Below are 18,978 nucleotides of genomic sequence, written 5' to 3' on the forward strand. Positions count from 1 at the left end.
AGAGCTTCTTCATAGAACACCTCACAAGAAAGACAAAGAGGACAGGTCAGACTCCTCATGACTAAGCGTAAGGCATGAGCCCAACACCCTTCCTGACTGTCCTCCTACTGAACCAAGCACCCAGAGCACCGCTCTTCAGACACAGACTACCGAACCAGCTATCACATCACCAAGTGACAGCGACACCCACTCACTGCAGTTGACAACCACACATCCTGCAGCGGACAACCCAATCCGTCACACCAGTGACCAAGCCCCTAAGATACCAGAAAGTGCTGTTTTGGTTGTGTGTCTCTGCACCGAGTCACCCGAGACCGACCCTAATTGCTTATCGATCACCACACAAGCCCCAACACCAAAACTCCTGGGGAATCTGATCGAAAAGGGGGTAGCACGAAAACTCTATCTCGCCATCACTGTGGAACATGAGGTGAGACTCGAAGCCCTGGTAGACACCGGAGCAGACCTCACCTTGGTGTCAGCCGAACTCTTTGAAAGACTCAAATTTGAAGCTAAGAGACAAAATCGAACTCTAAAATCTCAGAATTGCATGCTAAATGTCCAGTCATACAGCCAAAATGACGTCCGGCTTGAACAGGTAGCTCCCATTCACCTGACAATTGGTCCTATGAGTGTGGTACACCCTGTATACATCTCGCCGATGAACACATATCCCCTCCTTATCGGAAAGGATCTACTAGACCGCTTCGAGCCCCTGCTGGACTTCAGACAGCTGAAGATGTGGGCTCAAGTGCGAGAACCTCTCCCCCTTCAGTCACTCCGAACACCTGAACCAGACTGTCAGGTCACAGAGGTCACAGGAACTCTCGCAGCCAGCCACAGTGACACAGCATCAGCACCAGAGCGAGATTCAAGTTCACTACTCTGCAAATTTCAGCTCACCCAAGACTTTGATTCCTTCTGCCCCAAGGTCACAGCTGACCTGCACTTGAACGGTGTAACTACCACTGACATCATACTTGCAAGCCAAAATGACGTCCGGCTTGAACAGGTAGCTCCCATTCACCTGACAATTGGTCCTATGAGTGTGGTACACCCTGTATACATCTCGCCGATGAACACATATTCCCTCCTTATCGGAAAGGATCTACTAGACCGCTTCGAGCCCCTGCTGGACTTCAGACAGCTGAAGATGTGGGCTCAAGTGCGAGAACCTCTCCCCCTTCAGTCACTCCGAACACCTGAACCAGACTGTCAGGTCACAGAGGTCACAGGAACTCTCGCAGCCAGCCACAGTGACACAGCATCAGCACCAGAGCGAGATTCAAGTTCACTACTCTGCAAATTTCAGCTCACCCAAGACTTTGATTCCTTCTGCCCCAAGGTCACAGCTGACCTGCACTTGAACGGTGTAACTACCACTGACATCATACTTGCACTATGGGCAGACAACTCAGCCATCAGCCCCTCCCTATACAATGCTCTCATTGAAGACACACCGGACCTTCCATCTGCCAGCAAGCGCACCCGTTTCCCTTTGAACTCATGTCCATCAACAATGGTGACGGCCAAAAGGATCTGCGCCTTGAACTTGAAGTGGAACTACCGGTGTCTGACCCACTACTTCCTGGTCCTTCCAGAACTGCCCCATGATGTCTACATCGGAGCAGACATTCTGATTCGCCTCAACGCTCATGTAGACATTATTAATGAGGTCTTGTGGGCCCCACTGACTTTACAGCCTCCTGTGGTTCCAACCAACACTGCGAACCTCTGGTCAGGCCAGACCATTCCAGAGGTCTGCACCTTGGTCAAGAACAGGAAACTGTAGTACCAGCATACACCAAAGGGGTCGCTGTTCGGCTCAACATGCGCTGTGGTCAAACCCTAAACCACACGCTGGGTTTCTTTCAACCTTCACCCGAATGCGTTGAACTTGGACTCATGCTGGAAGCCACTCCCCTCACTGAAGTGTCATCCCGTGCTGTTTACATCCTCTTCAACAACTGCATGGCAATGGACATCACAATTCCAAAAGCCTACCGGGCAGGATGGCTAGTGAGCCAGGACTTTCATGACTTTGAACTAACATTACCAATCATTGGGCCCATCCCAGCTTCAATGATACCCGAAGGGCACACAGACAACACCGTCTTCACAACCCCCTTCAAGATCATCTCCATAACTTCAGTCATGCCAGTGGACAAAGACCAGGTATGCAGAACAGAACTGACAAAGGACCAACACCTTGCAGTATACACAGTCTCCAAACAGCCTGCCTGCGAGATTAATGACACTGCCGCACCTTTGCCTGCCAACACGACAGACGACACACCGACGGATGAGCCGTACCCAGGATTCGAGTCTCAAGTTCAGCAAATTCTAAAAGACGCTGACGCAATTAATAACGATGCAGATCGACAAGAACTCAGACGAGTCCTTTACAAGTTCAAAGCATCGTTTGCCAAAGACTCTCTAGATTGTGGTCTCACCAAGCTCCACACCGTGTGCATCCCAACGCACCCTAATGCTCCTCCCACGTTTGTCAGGCAGTACAAGATCCCCATCGCGTCACACGAACCGGTGCAAGAGATCATCGAATCCATGCTTGAAAAAGGTGTCATCCGTCCATGCAACAGCACCTATTCTGCCCCCATCTGGCCCGTCCTCAAACCAAACGGCAAGTGGCAACCCACCATTGACTACAGGAAACTGAATCAACAAGTGCCACTGTCACGATGGCCCATGACTCAGCTGGAGCAGGAAATACCCAGAATCAGAGGAGCCACCATCTTCTCTACACTCGATGTGGCCTCTGGATTCTGGACCATACCAGTGCATCCAGAAGATCAGCACAAGCTAACTTTCACATTCGGCAACAGACAATTCACTTTCAACAGGTGTCCGTTCGGCTATGCCAACTCACCTGCTGAGTTCAACATCTTCCTGAACAAAGCGTGCCCAGATGCCAGAACGAGAGGCAATCTTATCTACGTAGATGATATTCTCATGAAAAGCACAACAGTGGCTGACCACATGAAAGAAATAGACTATGTTTTGAACCAATTGTCCACTGCTGGCACCAAGATCGCCCTCCACATAGGACAGTGGTGCCAAACCAAGGTCAACTATGTGGGCCTACTCATAGGATCACAGGGCATCGAACCACAGTCCAGCCGTATTCAAGCCATTCAAAACATCAAGCCACCCACCAACATCTCAGAGCTGCGAAGTTTTCTAGGGGTGTGCAATTACTCGCGGCAGTTCATTGAGAGCTACTCCGACACTGCAAAACCTCTAACTGCCCTTCTGAAAAAAGACTGCCCATTTGTATGAACAGAGGTCCAAGAACATGCCATGGACGAACTGAAAGGACACCTATGCACTGCTCCGTGCCTGGCCTACCCGGACCCACAAAAAGAGTTCTACTTAGAAGCTGGATTCTCCAGCCACTGTCTCAGTGCTGGCCTGTACCAACGGCATGACCAAGACAAAAGAGTAATCGCATATGCCAGCAAGACACTTCTTCCACCTGAGAGTAAATTCTCAGACTGTGAAAAAGCTCTGCTCTGCACTGTATGGGCCATCCAGAGATTCTCCAACTACATTGGAGCCCAAAAGGTTATCATAGAGACTTGCTACCAGCCTGTCGTGTTTCTCAACAGCCAGCGTATCTGAGATGGCGTGGTCACCAATTCACGCATAGCCACGTGGTTAATGGCCCTCCAGGGGTGCAATGTTGAGGCACGATATGCTCAGAATCACAAGTCGACGCTAGGCAACGGCCTGGCTGCCAGCCAGAACTGCTCTGATAACACACCAGCTGCAATGATGGATGTGGAAGAACCCCAACAACAACAACTAACCTGTCACAGGTTCTTTGAAAAAAATGCGTGCCAAGGTATGCCCACAGCCTACGTCGATGGATGTTCCTACAACCAAGAGGGCATTCGTCAAGCAGGAGCAGGTGTATTATGGGTAAATGACCTGCCGTGCCCACCACAACACTTCAAGCTGGGCCCGCAGTCATCACAGTATGCAGAGGTTGCAGCCATTCTCATAACTCTGCAAATCGCATCGACCCATAACATCAGAGAACTCCTGATCTGCACAGACTCCAACTACGCCAGACTCAGTTTCACATGCCACCTTCCAAACTGGAAACATAATGGCTTTAAAACTTCGAACAGCAAGCCTATCAAACACCAACACCTGTTCCAAGAATGTGATGACATCACAAGAAATGATAACCCGAAGCAAACAAACTTTTCCTGCAACAGTGCCACCCTCACAGCCTCTAACGCTGGCTCCGCAAATGTCAAACAACGACATAGCGGACATGCAAGCCTCTGACACGTCCATAAAGACTTAAAGACCCACCAACCACCCTCTACCGCCGTCTGACCTCACTGACAACCCGTGCCTCAGACGACTGCATGACATAAAGCACATGCTGCGTGTGATCAACAACATTTTGTGGTATGCACCTGATGACATCACAGTGCCAAGGCTCGTGGTGCCACAGTGCCTAAGGGGGGTCATGCTAAGTTATGCCCACGACGCACCATGTGCCGGGCACCACGGCGCCAGAGCCACTTATAAGACACTGAAACAAGTGGCATACTGGCCCCGCATGCAGGAACATGTGACAGAATATGTCAGAGAATGCCTGGTTTGCTGCCAGTTTCAACCGGCAAACCCAAACCACAGAGCTCCACTGCAACGCAGGAGAGTCACATTCCCATGGTCAGACCTCCAAATCGACTGGGTAGGACCTCTGCCCAGGTCGACGAGGGGCAACAAATACTTCCTCACAGTCGTGTGCCAGTTCACTAAGTGGGTAGAGTGTCTTCCAGCACCCAACGACACTGCCCAGACCACGGCATACCTCCAGATGAACCACATCTTCTCCAGGTTCGGACTGCCCCTGAGAGTCAACTCAGACAGAGGCACTCACTTTACGGCCGAGATTATGCAACAGATCTGGAGACTCCTGGGAGTCCAAGTTCAACATCAGTCATCATCCAATCTCATCTGGCCAAGTGGAACGATCGAATCGAACCGTGGTCAGTATGTTGAAAAGTACGTGTCTGCCAATCAGAAGGACTGGGATGTAAAACTCCCGCTGGTGCAAATGGCTCTCAGAGCCACCCCGCAGGACTCGACTCGCATGTCTCCCTTCGAACTAATGACTGGGCGGCAGATGACACTGCCACTGCATCTGCTGTATCAACCAGGAGACTCCAGCCTCGTCACAGCCTGCACCACTCACCAGTACCTCGACGAGCTACACCGGCACCTGAAAGCAACATTTGCTTTTGCCCAACAACAGCTTCAAAAGAGTGCCGAAGGACAGAAAGCATATTATGATCAGAAAGTGTCGCACCAAGAACTGGACGTGGGCGACAGGGTCTGGTATTATAGCTTCATTCAGCCATCCCGCAAAGCCTCCCATCGGCTGTCAAAGAAATTACTGCCCCACTGGACAGGACCCCATGAGATCATTGACAAACTCTCCCCGGTGGCGTACCGGATCCAACTAAACCGGAGACAGAAAGAGCCGGTTTTCAAATGGGTCCACCGTAATCAAATAAAATGACATGTGGCTGACAGGGAAAAGCGGGGAGGGGCCAACGCAAACTAACCTGATTTCCATCCTAGGAGTCGAAAGACCGCCCTGCACTACCAAGGACGACCCCCGCCGACCCACTGTCTCTCTCCCTTTTTGCTTTTACCAGGATGCTGCTGTGGTTCGCCATCCTGTGCCTCCAGTCAACCAGAATTCAGCCGCAGTCGGACATCATCTCACCCGGTCCGGCATCCGGCATCGTCCTGAGGGAACAACCGGGGAACAACCGGGACTTCTGATCACCAACTGCCGGACCCACACCCAGAAAGTGTACGTTTGACTCGACCCCCGCAACGTCTACCGGGCCCACTACCCCCGCGCGGTAGCCCAATACAGCTGGGCAGGTGCCCGATGGACAGAGGACTCCCTCGCTCACGCTGAGGCCGATGTCACGCACATGCTCAACCAACTTGAGAAAATGACTGTCACACAAGCAGAGTTAGGTGGACACAACCACCACTCCAAACGGTTCCTGGGAGCTTTGCTCGGAGCTGCCGCCACCGTCGGAACTCTGTTTAACATTGGTATGTCTAGTGTCAATGCAGTGAACCTAGCCACCGTGAGGCGGCATGTGGCCGAAATTCAGACTGAGATACCACAGCTAAAAGAGCAACTCACCACACAATGTGCATCCCTGCAGACCATCGGCTAGACCTTGAGAGGAACTGTGGTAATTCTCAACACTCACAGCGTTCTGCTGAACCAGACAGTGAGCTCCATGAAACAGCTGTTTACTGTCTTCCAGAACGACTTTGCTCAAACGCAGCTGGTCACAGCCCTGATGACAGACATGCTGCGGGAGGTGAGCTCCTCCATTGACAGCCTGGCCATGGGTAGAATCCCACCGTACCTGATACCCTTAAGCCTGTTACAAACCGTGCTGGCTTCCGCCATCACCACGACTACTGACCCGTTACAGCTACACCTTGCCTACTCTCTGGGTAGCGCCATCCCACTCTACGTCGACCCCGAGCAGAGGGAAGTGGGTTTTCTCCTGAACCTACCCATCATAGAGTCAAGCCAAATCTACCGGCTCAAGGACATTGTCAACATCGGGTTTTGGAAAAGTAACACACACATCAAAATCCACACCCCAGACGTGGTGGCCTACCACGACAGCGACCCACGGCTGTACCTGGCCCCAAATCTGCACATGTGCACATTGACCAAAGACATTCACTACCTCTGCCCCAGTAAACCCTTCCTCAGAGACAACACTGACGGAATCTGCGGGCTGCAACACTTGGGCAGCGATACCCACTGCCCCGCCGATGCCAAGCCTCGCACTCAAGTCACCGAGACCCAAGCCGAGATTGTAGGCGACAGGTGGCTCGTTAACACTCCTGTGCGCACAGCTACACTCACCTACGACCAGCATGACACCGCCACAGAGTACGAAACAGAACTGGAAATCCCATCTTTTTTTCCAGAATCAAAACCTCACCCTAGATCCAGAACTGGAACTATGGATCGAAAGAGGGGGCTCCCAGTTAATTGACATTGCTCCTATCGACACAGCCCTCCAAGCCTTGTCTCGAATGCCTATCTTGACCACCTCACCTGTTGTCCGAGCCTGGACCGCAGCGGACACTGCGCTGTGTATCTCTATGGGAATCTGCCACCTCCTGACACTAGGCCTGGCCTTCATCCTGTACAGGAGGCTCAACGAGATGCAAACATCCACAGCCAAGCTCACGAAAGCCATGTCTGTAGGTTTCCGATGGAACCCCTGGAAAGAAGGGACCATGACAGAGACTACTTTGAACCTCATCGAATTGAGCCCTCCCTCCGAATAACCACCTGCTACAAAACCCTCATGATTCACCTGCCATCCGCCCTTGTGATGGTTGCATCCAATGATGTCTCCAACAGGGACTTCACCTGACGAAAAGGGGGACTGTAGCGTATGAAGGATAATCATTAACCCATCAGATTCATGAATTCAAAGAACCCCTTTGTAAGATCACTGAAATGGCGCCCGCTAGTCTGTGAAGTACAATGAACTATTGACAAACCTCCTTTCCCATGTGACACTCCAAACCCGTGCTCTCCCATGTGAGAAAGGCACGTGAAAGTTGGCATCAGAGTGCGTGTGTGTGTGTGTGTGTTTTTCATTTGAAACCTAGAAATGTTTATTTCTAAGGGAATATATTTTAATCCCTGCATGTTTGTGTTTCTGATGTTAGATCAAACTAGTAAGAATTGTTTCGTTGTGTAGTTTAAACTCTGAGGCTTTATATTTAATAGCATAAGAGTGTATATCCAGTGTAACAAATACATTGTTCTTGGTATCAAATTAAACCTTACGATTTGTCCTAGCTGAATATGAATATAAGATCACCTTAGAATTGTGTTCTGCTATGTTTTTACCATCACCCTGACCGAATCATAAAGTATGCAAATGAGCCTTGACCAGACAAAGGGAGCAAACTCGCGCCCAAAACGGAGGGGTCTCATTGGGTCGCTTCTCCCAAGGGAGGTGTGACCTCCCTACCTTTAAAAGTCAGGACCGGCATTTCAACTCGCTCTCTTCTGCTGAACATTTCAACCCTCTTATTTCTTACATCTCTCTTACTTCCCGACTTCACTTCTGGACCTCCCTTGGACTTCTTCTGGATCTCTTCAAGCCATCTTACACTCTCTCACTTCTACCCCCGATCTTCTGCAACCCTCCGGAACGCTCGTCAACTATTCAACAGTCACCCTCTAAGACGCCTCGAGTTTCCAGCAAGCAAACCACGCTCTGGAAACACCGAACCGAAATCCTCTGTCTCAAGAACACCACGAGGACACGATACCCACGCAGCCTTGCTCAGCCACGCAAAAGGTCCTTTTGTGTAAGTAATATTCCATTGAAATTCAAATGCCTCACAGTGTGTAATTTCCTTGCTGGCTTCAAAGGGTTAATTGTTGTAACAAGTTTGACATACCTCTAATAATTCTTTACTTTCCCTTACTGTGTTTATTTTGCTTATTTTATGTTTATTCTATGTTAAATGTTTGTTTGTTGAGTTTGTGATATATCCTAGTTCTTTGTATTAAACCCAATTATACGCTTAGTTGTCTGTGTGTGTTAGTCATAAAACAAAGCCTCTTTAATGTGCGATTTTAAGCTACAAGCTGATATTATCAAAGTAAGTTAACGTGCTTTTGATGAATAGGCTTATAACTAAGAATAAACTTTTAAGAGAATTGATCAGGAGTATTTAGCAAAGCGGTTCGCTGGATGAACTGACTGGTTGCGGTAGCCTACGGGTCAATTCCATTGAGGGTTTAATTAAATTAATATAGCCTGTCTGCATATAATGTATATTCCTAATTAATTATAATTCGTTGTGTTTAATTATCTATATATATTTGAAGCAGACTCTTGGACTATATAAGCCCTTTTTGGGGCGTTTTTGTATGTATTGGTATCTAGGTCAACCCGTATGATTAATCATTGATTACGATCGCTGGAATTAATTGTACATTCCCCAAACCTGACCTGCATACCCTACACCTCTACCCTCCAATTAAATGGTTCTTTACCCTATACAGAGTAAAATAGAGTTCAGAAATAGGAAATGCACTCGCAGAACCACTGCAGACTCGTTCCGCGATGACAGCAAGCTACATCTACAAAAGAAGTTTAAAATGGGCCTTTCTTATTCCACACCCATCATCACGGCCAGCGTCATATAGGTTCCCTCCAGAAACTCAAACGCATCGTAGTCATGAGACAATTCCGCAGTCGTTACTACAATCAATAAAGTCTGGCCCTCCTCGAACCATCATGTCCCCTATGAGACGTCTGACATGGCAGAGCATTTCCTGTAAATTCATCATCCCAGCCAGACACATTCCCGGGTTTTTCAACTTCCCTCCCTCGCTTTGCAGGAGTTCCACAGACCAGCTCGACGGGCACCCTTCGAGGTATATTGGAATCTACTATGAAGATGCTCGGCCGCTGCTCTCCCCAATTGTACCTGGAATAGTCAACTTGACCCAAATCATCAAACAAGCTCAACTCTCCATCAGCCATAAGTTCTCATGCATATCTGGTGGTGGTCGGTGGCTCTTCCCCAGCTCATCCTTACCTACACAATGATTCAATTCAAGCAAGTTCACCGTTCACAAGGACAGCACATAACTATGTCCCCCATCCCCTCGCCGGGCTTCCATAATCTCAATCACAGTTCCATTGCATAGGGATTGCTCAAACCAGCCGCCCTCGCCGGAAACTCGCACCATAACAAGATGGCTTTCAACAAGGTATAGCACGACAACATCGTCATTATCGTATGGCGTTATGTATGCGTTCACTCTGGCAAAGATAACCATCAAACAACTTTCCCTCGTTGGAGGGTTTTCATATCAAATGTTTTCTTTCAACAAAGGGATTGCACGCAACATCGTCATTATCATACGGCCCCATGCATGCCATAACCCCGACAGGTTATGTTTAAAAAATAAAAAATAAAATAAAAAATAAAAACACACATCCTATCACTACTTTCGGAGGGTTTCATAGTTAAATGTTTCCTTTCAGCAAAGGGATTGCACGCAACGTCGCCATTATCGTATGGCTACGCACGTCACCCACCTCTTTCAACAAAGATACCCAAACAATCATTCCCTCACCGGAGGGCTTTCATATCAAATGTATTTCAATGAAGGGACTGCACGCAACGTCGCCATTATCGTATGGTTGTCCACGTTGCCCACCCTCGACAAAGATGCCTCAAACAACTTTCCCTCGTCGGAGGGTTTTCATATCAGATTTCTTTCAGCGAAGGGACTGCACGCAACGTTTCCATTATCGTATGGCTTTATACACGTTGCCCACCTTCGGCAAAGATACTTCAAAAATCTTTCCCTCGTCAGAGGGTTTTCATATCAAATGTCTTTCAACGAAGGGACTGCACAGCAACGGCGGCCTAACATAGGGCCGCATACCACGCTGCTCGCCTGAGGCAGATTCTGCACAACCAGGGGCCTCAACGGAGAGCCCAAAAACACACCAAAAAAAAAAAAAAAAAAAAACTTTCCTATTGCAAAGGCTTCACACAACCATACCAGAGATATCACAAATTTCATGTCAATTCTGATGCTCACATCTCTATTTTTCTTCTCCAGAATGAACACCCAACACAAGACCCGGTTCGTACCAAACAGGATCATCTCTTTTGGGGGTAGTATACTACTTTCTCTCTTTTTGGGGGTAGGCTCCTCGCCCCTGCCTCCTATCTTCGGCAGGATATGACGGTTCCGAGCACAACTCCCTCAGACCGCCGGACGGGGCCTACGCCAAAGAGAGAGACATTACTTTGTTTTACATTTATCAAATAAATGGCATCTTAACCCTCACTCAAGCCTGCGTGTCTTCCCGATAGAAAGACATTTTTATGATGGCTTAGTTGGCAAAATCAATAAATTGTTAAGCAGAAGGTTGTCGGTTCGATTCCCACAGCCACCACCATTGTGTCCTTGAGCAAGGCACTTAACTCCAATCCGGGTGATTGTCCATGTAATAAGGGCTCTGTAAGTCGCTTTGGATATGTTATGACTTGCGTGGGACAGGAGGAGGCAGACGAGTGGTTAGGATCCAAGTGCGGTTTATATTACATTTATATTGACATTTATGCATTTGGCAGACTCTTTTATCAAAAGCAACTTACATTGCACTTATTACAGGGACAATCCCCCCGGAGCAACCTGGAGTTAAGTGCCTTGCTCAAGGACACAATGGTGGTGGCTGTGGGGATCGAACGCCACACCACTTCACATATTTAACTTTGTCACACCTGTGGTGTCCCCAGTCTAAAGTGACCAGCCATTGTAAATGAACGGATAAGACAACAAAATAAAGAAATTTTAAGTGTTTTCGGGAGGATCCCAATAATTTAGACAAGCATATATGTGGATGTGTGTTTGCACATGGAAACTCCTCAGATATCCTCAGACATCCTCACACACACACACACAAACACACACACACACACAAACACACACACACACACACACACGCAATGTCTGTTGAGGGCCCCTTTGTGCATAATTTTTTTCATGTTCACTCTTACAGGAATATTTCAAGATCTACTTATCATATTTTGTTGTGTTTGGGCTCGTTTGAATCATGATAGTCTGCTGTAAGTTACAATATGTCATTGTCCAGGTTATGTGTATGTTTCAGGAATTAATAAGGAAAAACATGACAAAAAGACACTTCTGTTTATTATATTTTTGTGTGTCAGTGGGAATTTCATAGACTAATACTCACTATGGCATCTGAGTGAAAAAAATATGCTATTTCATAATATTTCATTTTACTAACTGAGACCTTTCAAATGATTTGCAATATAACACATGGTACATGGTTTCTACTAATGGTGTAACGTTTCTCAGTAAAAAAGTAAACAAACGGTTCGCCAACCATGGTCCAGTAAGCATATGCTCTGCGGTTCATCTCTAGTTTAATAACATATCTGGATCATACAGTTTGGCGAAGTAAATAAAATGCCTAATAGACATGTGCAGTTGTAACCTCCACTAATGCACCTTTATGGCTCTGTAGATGGACACACTCTGCCTGTGTTTCATGTGGGTCAACTTTCTACACAGAGAAGCTGTCCTATTGTTAAATGTTAACATGTTAAATCAGTTGATGATATCACAGTTCTGCAAGCGAGAGTTTAAAAATGGCAAGCGGAGAAAACAAGCCACAAGAGAGAAGGCCCTGCATCATGTAAGTCTCCTGTCTGGGAACTTTTTCTTTATGCAGTCAATTACAACACCGAGGGTCAAAAAACATTTAAAAAACAGGCACTGTTTGCAGACATTGCTCGACGCGAGTGCCGTATACTGGTAATACATTGATGTTTGATTAGCTATTTACACTGACATCACCTGAGGATATATAGTGCATGGTGCACAGAGCCGCAGGTGAGCCCGAAAATGCACACAGAAAAACACTCCCTTCCGTCTTTTAATAGGCACTCAGTGCTAGTTCGGACAGACATATAACAATAACTAAAGTGCTTAGGGTGTTCATAGCTAAAGTTATATTGCTCTTTCTCCATTGATGAAGATGTAGGATTTCCCACATCCATTCTTGTATTCATTTTAATAGCCAGTTTATTTCTTCTATAGTGATGTACAGATTCTGAACGTTGAATATACGTTGAGTGAGTTTGAAATGCACTTTATGTTGATGCATGTAATAAGTTCAATGTTGAGTTAGTAATTAGATAAAGGTTTTATTTGTTAAGTAAATGAAAATTAACCATGATTTTACTATATTAATATTGTAGTAACATGTCTGTAATAAAATGACTGCTGTCTCCATTGATTTTTTAGCAGAAATCATAGTTTTGATAGAATTAACCAATGTTTTACAACAGTAATACTGTAGTTTCCATATAGTAACCTTGATTTTACTATAGTCATGTCAAGTCAAGAGGTTTTTATTGTCGTTCAACCATATATAGTTAGTACAGTACACAGTGAAACGAGACAACGTTCCTCCAGGACCATGGTGCTCCATAAAACAACATAGGACAAACACAGAACCACATGAGACTACACAGACTAAATAACATACCTATATAAAGTGCACGTGCAAATGTGTGCAAAAAGTATGAGACAGTACAATAAATGACTAACAGGACAATAGGCACAGTGAGAGACAGTGCAGCACCGACCAGTACACAGTAGTGCAAAAAGATTACAGTTTCTAAAAATGCCAAATATAAACATAACATAATATGAGACAGTGTTCTATGAACATAGCAGTTATTGAGCCAGGTATAAAGTGACAATAATTAAATTGCAACTCAGGACACGTGTGTGTGTCAGACCAGTCTCTCAGTATTGAGGAGTCTGATGGCTTGGGGGAAGAAGCTGTTACACAGTCTGTCTGTGAGGGCCCGAATGCTTCAGTACCTCTTGCCAGATGGCAGGAGGTTGAAGAGTTTCCGTGAGGGGTGTGTGGGGTCATCCACAATGCTGGTTGCTTTGCGGATGCAGTGTTTTTTTATGAATGTGGATGGAGGGAAGAGAGACCCCTATGATCTTCTCAGCTGTCCTCACTATCCTCTGTAGGACGGGGCAAGTCCCAAACCAGGCAGTGATGCAGCTGCTCAGGTTGTCCAGGTTATGTGTATGTTTCAGGAATTAATAAGGAAAAACATGACAAAAAGACTAGTGAAAGAAGCGGGGCAAGGGCTCGCTCTGTGAACTGCGTGAAGACGCGAGGGGACAGGGACATGTCGAAGAGGAGGACCTTGTACTGATACGCCTGTCCATCGAACGGGAACCGTAGATAGTTGTTGAGGCAATATTGAGACGTGGAAGTATGCGTCCTTCCTCTTTTCTACCGCTGCGAACCAATGTAGATGCCAGACGCAAGTTAGAATGTATCTTTGCGTGAGCATTTTGAACAGGAGTTTGTGCAAAGCCCGGTTGAAAACTCGCAAGTCCAAGATCGGTCGTAAGCCTCTACCTTTCTTGGGTACAATGAAGTAAGGGCTGTAGAAACCCTTCTTCATCTCGGTTGGAGGGACAGGCTCTATCGCGTCTTTGAGTAAGAGAGTTGCGATTTCCGCGCGCAGGGATTTGGCATCTTCGCAGTGTACTGCAGTAAAGCGGACGCCCCCAAAGTTGGATTATTTTTGAAGTACCCAGGAGGGCATCGTAGCGGGGCAGAGTAGGTAATGCAGTGTCGGGAGGCAAAAATGCATCCAGAGGCACTGGTGCTGAGAGAAGACTCGAAGCACCTACCTCCCTCCGCACACCCGGCGGGGGGCGGGTTAGTGACTGAGGAGGAGGTCCTGCGGAGGCGTCCTCTAGACTCGTCAGAACCGGCCAGACAGGGGACAACAGTCGTGGGGCTGGAGGCGAGAGGTCTGTGTCCAATGTGCCTGGACTGTTGAGGTGTGGTGGCTGAGTGCCGTGAGAAAGGCATTTGTGGGAGACAAAGGGAATTGCTCTTTTATTGAGAATGTGGGTACTGCAGCAAAGTAAATAAAAGTAACTGAAAATTCTCCTCCCGGCCCTCCACCGGAGGGATGGAGTGGTCTGCTTACCAGAGCCTTGGTCCCTGGGTTGAGCCTTCTGAGTCCTCGAAGGGGTTCGTGAGACGGGGGGCGTCCACCTCCTGCGGGGTGCTCGATTCTGGGGCTGAGAGCTGGGCCCGGGTTGAGGTGGAGCTGTATGTTTCTTAGTTGACACAGGAGGACGCCCTCGGCAGGCAGATGGGGCATGGCCTGCACTGGAGGTATGATGTGGGATATGGCCTCCGTCTATTTTTTCACCGCTGAGAACTGCTGCGCGAAGTCCTCCAAAAAGGCTGGGAGACAGGTGCGTCGAGTGAGCGTGATTGTCCACTTCGCGCATCTCGACCATCTCCAGCCAGAGATGACGTTCCTAAACCTCGAGACCATCGCCTGCCCTAGTGACCGCGCTGTGACCTTCGTGGCCCTGAGGGCGAGGCAGTGATCGCTGAGCGCAGTTCCTGCAGCACGTCGGGATCAGGAATACCCAAGTGCAGATTTTTAAGAGCCTTGGACTGGTGGTCTTGCAAGAGGGCCATGGCATGCAGGGCAGAAGCGGCCTGTCCGGTGGTGCTGTAGGCTTTGGAGGTCAGTAAAGATGTCATCCTACAGGCCTTGGAGGGGAGCACAGGGCGACCCCGCCAGGTGGCGGCGTTCTTGGGGCACAGGTGGATCGCAACCGCTCTGTCCACCTGGGGGACCGCTGTGTTCCTGTGGGCTGCTCCGCCGTCGAGGGTAGTGAGAGCGGATGAGCAAGAGGCACTGTGACGGGTGGAGAAGGATGTCCTCCACTAACTCATCAGCTCATCATGCTCCTCCGGGAAGATAGGAACTGGGGTGTGCGGCTGTGAGTGGCGCGCAGACCCGAGGAACCATTCATCCAGCCGCGAAGGCTGTGTGGAGGATGGAGGTTTCCAGTCCAGCCCCACGCTGACGGCGGCCCGGGCAAGCATGTTGGACATCTGGGCGTCAGCCTCAGACTGGGCGTGCTGGCCCGAAGGCAGCAGCCCAGTCGAGTCATCCGCGTCAGACCAGATGCAGCGGCGAGCTTATCCGGCTCGAGGGGCAAGCCGCTGTTGCCTCGAGCCCAGACAGAAGTCAACAAGCGTGACAGGGGGCTGGTGGTTTGCGGGGATGTACTCAGCGAAACCGAGCCCACTGCCATCCCCAAATCGCATCCATCGCCAGCTGGATTGGTGTTCCTTCTGAGGAAGGAAAGCCTCGACCGCAAAGTTGCCATGGTCATGTTCTCGCAGTAAGAAGAGAAGTGAGCGACAGACGGGGAGCAATGCAATATGTTGTGATAATATATGCAATATGACAGATTTATTAGCAATCTTAATGGGCCGGTCATTTTTGACAGGGAACACAAAAGGTGTTAGCACAAAAGAACACAACAAAGGGTTCAAAGAAAAGTTCACAAAAAAAATTATAATTCTCCCATTTGCCTCACATTTCTCATTTACTCTTATTATTAACATAAAAGGCAGCATAAAGGTAATCCATAAGGCTCCAGTGGTTTTATCCATGTCTTCTGAAGCTATCCTATTGGTTTTGGGTGTGAACAGACCATAATGTAACATCCTGACATAAACAGTCTCCTTGGCGGTCATGATTTTAAGCTTGAAATCATGATTGTGCCTAGAAACTGCAATGGCAAAATATACAGTGAAAAATGAGTTACATTTTGCTATGTTTTCACCCTTAAATAGGTTTGCTTCAGAAGACATCAATTAAACCACTAGAGTTGTATGGATTACATTTTGTAAGAGGTTCGCAGGGTGGGAAAGGAAGAAATAGGAAACTTGGGTGTGACAACTTCCTTGAAAGAGGACAGGGAAACAGGTCTCCGGCACAAGGTAAGCCTTTTTTATTGACACTTTATAATGTGCACACACACACATATCGACACAGAAACACTGGGTTGCTGTAGGTCGGGGCTGTCCTCTGCTCTGTGGCTGCTGGCTTTTAATCCGCTCTCCTCGCTCTACTGCAATTAGAGACAGGTGTTAGACATAATTTAGCTCAGGTGTGAACGCCCTTACCGCTCTTCTCTCCCGGACGGGCGCTTGACCACGCCCCCGCTGCCACATACCCCCACCGCGTCATCCGGCCTGCCTACCACTCCCCCCCCCATTTCTGGAGAGGAAGTCGGCGGCAGCCATCTGCACCCCCGGTCTGTGGACCGGGGGTGCGGAAGTCGGCGGCAGCCATCTGCACCCCCGGTCTGTGGACCACCTTGAACTTAAAAGGCTGGAGGGCTAGATACCAACGGGTGATCCGGGCGTTAGTATCTTTCATGCGGTGGAGCCACTGCAGTGGGGCATGGTCCGAGCAGAGGGTGAAGGCCCGCCCCAGCAGGTAGTACCGGAGGGTGAGGACCGCCCACTTGATGGCCAGACACTCCTTCTCCACGGTGCTGTACTTAGTCTCCCTTAAGGAGAGCTTCCGGCTAATGTACAGCACCGGGCGCCTCCCCTCCACCAGCTGCGAGAGTACGGCCCCCAGCCCTCTGTCTGAAGCGTCCGTCTGTAATAGAAAAGGGAGAGAGAAGTCAGGTGCATGCAAAAGCGGCCCCCACAAAGTGCAGCTTTAATCTGCGTGAACGCCTGTTGGCACTGCTCCGACCATTGGACCGGATCTGGAGCCCCTTTTTAGTGAGGTCAGTCAGCGGGCTGGTGACGTCCGAATAATTAGGCACAAATCTTCTGTAATAGCCAGCCAGCCCCAGGAACTGCCTCACCCCTTTTTGGTCTTAGGTCTAGGGCAAGTCGCAATCGCCGCGGTCTTATCAATTTGGGGACGCACCTGGCCATGACCCAAGTGGAACCCCAGATACCGTACCTCCACACGCTCAACCACGCACTTCTTGGGGTTTGCTGTGAGCCCCGCCCGCCGCAGCGATCTCAGGACGGCCCTCAGATGTTGCATGTGCCGCTGCCAATCATTGCTATAAATGATAATGTCATCTAAATAGGCAGCGGCGTACGCGGTGTGCGGTCTGAGGACCCGATCCATGAGTCGCTGAAACGTGGCTGGTGCCCCAAACAAACCGAAAGGAAGCGTCACGAATTGGTGTAATCCAAACGGCGTGGTGAAGGCTGTTTTCTCACGGGACATTGGTGTCAAGGGGATCTGCCAATAACCCTTTGTTAAATCCAAGGTCGAATAAAATCGAGCAGTACCTAACCGATCGAGCAGTTCATCAACACGGGGCATTGGGTACGCATCAAATTTAGACACCGCGTTGACTTTTCTGTAATCCACACAGAATCGAATAGACCCATCACTCTTGGGAACAAGAACAACCGGGCTGGACCAATCACTGTGGGATTCCTCTATTACGCCCATATCCAGCATTGCATCTAATTCTTCCCGTACTATTTTCTTTCTATGTTCAGGTAAGCGATAGGGCCGGCAACGCACCACCGCGCCCGGCTCGGTCTCGATGTGGTGCTGTATGAGGTTTGTACGGCCCGGTAGAGGGGAGAACACATCCGCGAATTCCCTCTGTAATTCAGAAACCTCTGTGAGCTGCCGCGGTGAGAGTTGGTCCCCACAAGTAACCGGAGTGTTGAGATTGAAGTTTTGTTTATCTCCGGTCCGAGCTCCGCCCTCTCGGAACTACCGTGGCCAACATCACAGAGGCCGCCTCCTCCCTCCATAATTTTAGGAGGTTGAGGTGATAAATTTGGCGCGCCCCTCTATCGGTACGTTTAACCTCATAATCGAGATCCCCACTCGTCGTGTGACCTCAAAGGGTCCTTGCCACCTGGCGAGTAATTTAGAGCTCGATGTTGGGAGTAATACGAGTACTTTGTCTCCCGGTGCAAATTCCCGTGAGCCGAGCACCCCTGTCATACAGCCGGCGTTGGCGTTCTTGAGCCTGGAGCAAATTTTCCTGTGTTAGTCGCCCCAGTGTGTGGAGTTTTGCTCTAAGATCAAGAACGAACTGAATTTCATTTTTACTGTTAGAAGGTCCTTCCTCCCATGCTTCGCGGATGACGTCAAGGACACCGCGGGGGCGTCGCCCGTACAGCAGCTCAAACAGGGAGAACCCGGTGGAGGCTTGCGGGACCTCTCGTACTGCAAACAACAGGGGGTCTAGCCACTTATCCCAATTCCTAGCATCATCGTGTACGAATTTACGAATCATGTTCTTGAGCGTTTTATTAAATCGTTCCACTAGGCCATCTGTCTGAGGATGGTAAACGCTAGTGCGAATCGATTTGATGCCCAAGAGCCCGTAAAGTTCGCGAAGTGCCCGTGACATAAAAGTCGTGCCTTGATCGGTGAGGATTTCTTTCAGAATCCCCACCCGGGAGATTATCTTGAAGAGTGCCCCTGCAACACTAC

The sequence above is a fragment of the Xyrauchen texanus genome, chromosome 7 (assembly GCF_025860055.1).
Source record: "Xyrauchen texanus isolate HMW12.3.18 chromosome 7, RBS_HiC_50CHRs, whole genome shotgun sequence".
NCBI lineage: Eukaryota > Metazoa > Chordata > Actinopteri > Cypriniformes > Catostomidae > Xyrauchen > Xyrauchen texanus.